This window comes from Pteropus alecto, unplaced genomic scaffold, assembly GCF_000325575.1.
Source record: "Pteropus alecto unplaced genomic scaffold, ASM32557v1 scaffold76, whole genome shotgun sequence".
Taxonomy (NCBI): Eukaryota; Metazoa; Chordata; class Mammalia; order Chiroptera; family Pteropodidae; genus Pteropus; species Pteropus alecto.
In genome coordinates, this window is record NW_006443138.1 from 8,159,829 (window position 1) to 8,166,151 (window position 6,323).

The following is a 6,323-nucleotide window of genomic DNA, read 5'->3' on the forward strand; positions in this document are numbered from 1 at the left end:
CAATGTTAACTAGATATAAGCTAGGCACACAGAACACTATAAGTACTTTATCATCACCATTTTACAGATATAAATATTGAGGTTCATAGAGGTTAAGTTACTTGTACAATTTGCATAATAACAAGCAGCAAATAACCTTAGCTACCTAATTCCACAGCCAGAGCAATTTCCAGAAGACTACACATAATAGAAAAGAAGGTTTCATAATCATGATTTGTATAACAGTTAAGTCATTTTTTAAGAGAAAGGCATTCATAAGTATCTGGAATGACATTCGTTAAACATAGATCTTGCTTATTTCCTATAAGGGCCCCAGAGGTTAAAATTTTATAAATTTTTTTCTCCCTTAAAAAAAATAGTCCCTTTTCAATTTTCTTCATGGACATCAATTTCTAACACTCAATCATTGTATACATGAACAAATCAGCAATGTTGTGAATATTATTATAAGGTGCTTTAACATGTATTAACTATCAGATCAAGATTTCTTATTTACAAGTTGTATTGCTGAATATAATAAAGACCCTTGGGCAGTTACCGCTTTTTCATTTCATTTGAAGAGGGATAGCAGTTTTTTGTTTTATGTATTTATAATAGTGCACATTTCTCATTTTGCCACATTGAGTCTTTTCTCTAGTTTCTATTTGACTTCTAAAGCATCAGTCACTGTTAGATATTCACTTAGCCTGTTGTTTGCCCCACGATTTTTATTCCTTTGCCCAATACTTAATCTTCAAAACTATGTTACCTGGAATTGCTGATATGTATATTTTCAATTTTCTCCAAGTATTCCCTTGGCTATTTTGTCATAACAACAAGAATGATCTAATGTTCCTTTTTGAAGACTGACTTAGAAGAAGCTCTGCATATTCTCCCTTACAAAATTCTCATGGTTTATTCTTTCTCCTCTTTTGATAATACATTTATTTTTGTTTTAGTATTTAAGTGTACTTTAATGAAAGTAAGTAAGCTATTCTAAGTCTCCTGAGCATAAGATCATTTTTCTTTGAACAATAATTGATATTAAATACGATATGACTTAGAATTCCCCAAAGAATTAAAAAAAATCAGCAAATCCAAAAAAAATGTTCATGGTCATGTTAATCAAAATAGCTCATAGATGTGTAATGAGATACTTTTAACTAATGCCCAAATGGTCATGCAAAGTTCAGCTTACCTTGGCAACCGAATTTTTGTGTAAACAAGTCTAATTGTTGCTATAACTAGAAAAGTGGGACCCCTAAATTCAAGATTCGATTTATCTAAAATTATCTAAAATTCTAGCACTACTATTTACCTGCACAATAAATTGCCCAGGTCATTTGATTAAAAGGGAATGTTTAGGGTTTTGACTGTTATTATCTACTAAATTTACTTTTTATTCCTCACCTGAATAATTGTTCTTCAAGTAAAGGTACATTGAAATAAACTGTCACAGACATTTTTTAAATTTTATATGTTTAAAGGTGATTGGCATGTATACAGTTTATCATGTGGAAGATATTGAAAAAGCAGATGGGGAAAAAGTCATCGACTTTTTAAAACAGACTATTTTTTAGAATAGTTTTAGGTTTATAGCAAATCGAATGGAAAGTACAAAGATTTTTCATTTACTTCTTGCCCTGAAACATGCATAAATTCCCCCATTATCAATATCCTCTATCTCAATGGTACATGTTTTACATGTGGATTTACATGACTCATCATTATCACCTTAAAACTATATACTCTTGGTGCTGTACATTCTATGGGTTTGGACAAACTTATTTTATTATTTTATTTTATTTTTTAATTAAATTTATTGGAATAACATTGGTTAATACAATTATATAATTTTCAGGTGTACATTATAATTTGACATCTATATATTCTATTGTGTGATTACCATCCAAAGTCCAGTTTCCTTCAGCTACCTTATATTTGATCCCCTTTACCTACTTCACCCTCCCTCTACCCATCTATATTTGACCCCCTTTACCCCATCTACCTCTCCCCTCCTCCTCCACTCCCTACCCTCTGGTAACCACTAGTCCATTGTCTATGTCCATGAGTTTCTGTTTGTCCTGTTTATTTGTTGCTTTTAGGTTTATATTCCACATATAAGTGATACCATGTGATTTTCAACTTTTTCAGTCTGGCTTATTTCACTTAGCATGATTACCTCGAGGTCCATCCATGATGTCACAAATGACAGTATTTCATCTCTTCTTATGGCTGAGTAATATTCCATCGTATATATGTACCACAGCTTCTTTAGCCAATCATCTATCATAGGACATTTTGGTTGCTTCCATGTCCTGGCCACTGTGAATAATGCTGGTATGAACATCAGTGTGCAAATATTGTTTCGGATATGGGTTTTCAAGTCTTTGGGGTAAATATCCAGTAGGGAGATTGCTGAATCATATGGTAGATCAATTCTTAGTTTTTTGAGGAAACTCCATACTGTTTTCCATAGTGGCTGTACCCACCAGCAGTGTATGAGGGGTCCTTTTTCTCTGCATCCTCTCCAACATTTGTTATTGCTTGTCCTATTAATTATAGCCATTCTACCAGGTGTGAGATGGTATCTCTTTGTGGTTTTGATTTGCATTTCCCTAATAGCTAGTGATGTTGAGCATCTTTTCATATGTTTGTAGGCCACTTGTATGTTCTCTAGAGAGAAGTGTCTGTTCAGGTCCTCTACCCATTTTTTGATTGAATCGTTTGGTTTTTGTTGTTGTTGTTATTGAGTCGTATGAGTCCTTTGCATATTTTGGTATTAGGCCCTTATCGGAAGCATTACTTACAAATATATTTTTCCATTGAGATGATTGTCTCTACCTTTTTGATGATTTCTTTTGCTGAGCAGAAGCTTTTTAGTTTGATATAGTCCCCTTCATTTATTTTTGCTTTTACTTCCCTTGCCTTTGAGGTCAAATTCATAAAATCCTCTTTAATTGGGCAAATTTATAATGACACGTATCCACAACTGTAGTATCATACAGAGTAGTTTCACTCTCCTAATCATCCTCTGTGCTTCACATATGCATCCCTCCACTCTAACCCCTGGTAATCTCTGATCTTTTTATTGTCTCCATAGTTTTGCCTTTTCCAAAATGGAATCATATGCTATGTAGCCTTTCAGATTGGCTTCTTTCACTTAGTAATATGCCTTTCCTCCATGTCTTTTCATGGCTTAATAGCTCAAAACTCTTTAGTGCTAAATAACATTCTATTGTCTGGATGTATCACAGTTTATCTACTTACCTACTGAAGAATGCTTTGGTTGATTTCTAGTTTGGGCAATTATAAATAAAGCTGCTGTAAATATGCATATTTAGGTTTTCAAGTAGGTATAAGTTTTCATCTCATTTAAGTAAATACCAAGGAGTGTGATTGTTTTATTGTATAGTAAGAGTATGTTTAGTTTTGTAAGAAACTGACAAACTGTCTTCTAAGGTGGCTATACCATTTTACATTTTCACTAGCAATGAATGAACTCCTGTTGCTCCACATCCTTACCAGCATCTGGCCTTGTCTGTGTTCTAGATTACGGCCTTTCTAATAGGTGCGTAGTAGTATGTCATTGTTTAAGTTTGCATTTCTCTGATGACATTATGTAGAACATCTTTTAATATGCTTATTTGCCATTTCTTTGGTGAGGTGTCTGTTAAGGTCTCTGGTCTACTTTTTAATTGGATTGTGTCAAGCTGAGTACCAAGAGACTGTTACTAATCCCAGGGAAGGACTCCAACTACATGGAAGATAGTAAAGATCATTCTGCCCATTGCACCTCGACATCGCCAAAGAAAGCACAACACAGTCTAGCACTGGATGGAACATCACTTCACTTACATTGAGAAGAGAAAGAACAATATCAGCTTGCATAGTGGACATCACTCCCCCATAGCCAGAGATGCTTTCTTCCTCTTTTGGGACAGTGAGAGGAACCTTACTCCTCCTCTTAGTGGACAGATAAAGCAGGGGGGTTGGCCAGTTGCATATGACACACACTCTTTAAGCAGAGACAAAGAGTATGCACTGAGCCTGAAACAAGGAAAGATTTTCCCACACAATGTGACAAGCCCAGCCCAAGGTCCATCCTTGTGCAATCAAGTGAGATAGAAAAACTGTGTGCATGAGACTGCCTTACACAACAGGTAGTTTTTTGTGAACTTTTTGTTGAATTTTAAGGCTTTTTTGTATATTTTGGATAACAGTCCTTTATCAGGTATGTCATTTGCAAATATCTTCTTCCAGTCTGTGACTTGTCTTTTCAATCTCTTGATAATGTCTTTTGCAGACCATATATTTTTAATGTTAATAAAGTTTAGCTTTTCCATTCTTCCCTTCCTAGATCCTGCCTTTAGTGTTGTATCTAGAAAGTCATCATCATATCCAAGGTCATCTAGGTTTTATTCTGTATTATCTTCTAGGAGTTTTATAGTTTTGCAGTTTATATTTAGGTCTGCGATCCATTTTTAGTTAATATTTGTGAAGGGTGTCAAGTCTGTGTTCAACTTTTTTTTTTTGCATGTGAATATGTAGTTGTTTCAGCATTATTTCATGAAAAGATTTTTTTTTTATTGTATTGCCTTTACTCCTTTATCAAAGATCAGTTAACTATATTTATGCAGGTCAATTTCTGGGCTCTCTAGTCTTTTCCATTGATTTATTTGCCTTTTCTTTCACCAATATCACACTGTCTTGATTAATGTTGTTCTATAATAAGTCTTGAAGTCTTTTTTTCCGATTAAGATGAAGGACAAGGAAAGGATGTTTTATATAATTGCTGCTTTTCAACATTGTACTGGAAATCTTAGCTAATGCAATAAGACAAGAAAAGGGAACAGAAGGTACACAAGATTGGAAAGGAAGAAATAAAGTTGTCTTTGTTCACAGATGACATGATAGTCTATGTAGAAAATCTGAAATTTTGATAGGTACGTCGTCCTTGCAAAAATTTTTAACACTGTCTATTTTTATAAATAGTAAGGCAATTCAGATTTTGTATGAAAAACAATTGGAACATGACATGTACTTTACAGATGTGTACTTTCAGTAATTTCGATCGAATTTTACTTATTTGGTAAGCAATACCTTTAACAGGGTTTTCTCGATCCTAAATTGGGATTTAAAGTCTGGTTCTTTGCTAAAATGGTAACTTTGCTGGACATCCAGTTGCATGAGCTGGCATGTATAGAAACTATTATTTGGGGCTGAAGAAAAGTGAAGAAGTTTAATATTTTTTCACTGGATAAAGATGAGAGATTACAGTGATGGTGGAAAGAGAATGGCTTCTATCCTACTGTGTCCTAGGATATAGTGTGCCTGGTTGGAGACAGAATCTAATCTCTTTCATGAAAGACTGTGGCACAAATAGCACCGCTATGGATTCCCCAATCAAGGTTGAGTCATTCTCACTTCCACAATACATGTGGATCCCCAGCACATACCAAGGAGGCAGTCTCAGTAGACTCATGTTGTGTGCAGTGCGGCCATGGCAGTGACCAAGGACCTCCCTCAGATAGTTTGCAGGCAACAAACCATGAATATGTCAAATTTGAATAACATGAATAGCCTTCATATGACAGTAGGTTGGGATAATAAGCCAACAGAATTTTTATATTGATTATTTATAACTACAGGGTGGTGGTTCTAGAAAATCAGAGTCACTACCCTATTACAGAGGTCTATTTTTACTAGAGATAAGGGAATGTTGGATGTGGAATTCTGGGAATTTATTAAAGTCAGTAACCTTCTTTTGTGTATGTATAGTGTGCTAATCATTACAATGACTTACATAGAACTGTGTATAATGCCACACAATTAAGCTGCCATATATCTAAATAATTTATATTAGCAATGTTCAAGGTCAATATTGATTACTACAGCCAAGTTGATTATATTAGAATTCATATCAACTATTAAGGCTGACCAACTAATTTGCCTTACTGGACATCTTTTTTTCGGTGTATAGATCCATCATCTAATATGTCTTCATTTAAGGCTCATCTTACGGAAGAGGTGTGAGACTAAACCTGCTCATCCATGACCACTTTGGAGAGGCAGGAGAATGTACTTGTCTTAAAAGAATAATAATAAAGGATAATATCAACTTGCATTTGCATAGCTAGATTTCCAAAGGTCTTTACTTTTTATTATTTCATATTATTCTCATGAAAACTCTGTTATTTAGACAGCACAGTTATTTCTCTTTTCATTATGCATGTGATGAGGTTACACTAAAAAGATAGTCAACAAGAAAACACAATTGCTTTACTTGGGACCCCAGCTCACTCCAGTATCCAGCATGCTTTCCTTAAGACCACTGACCTTTA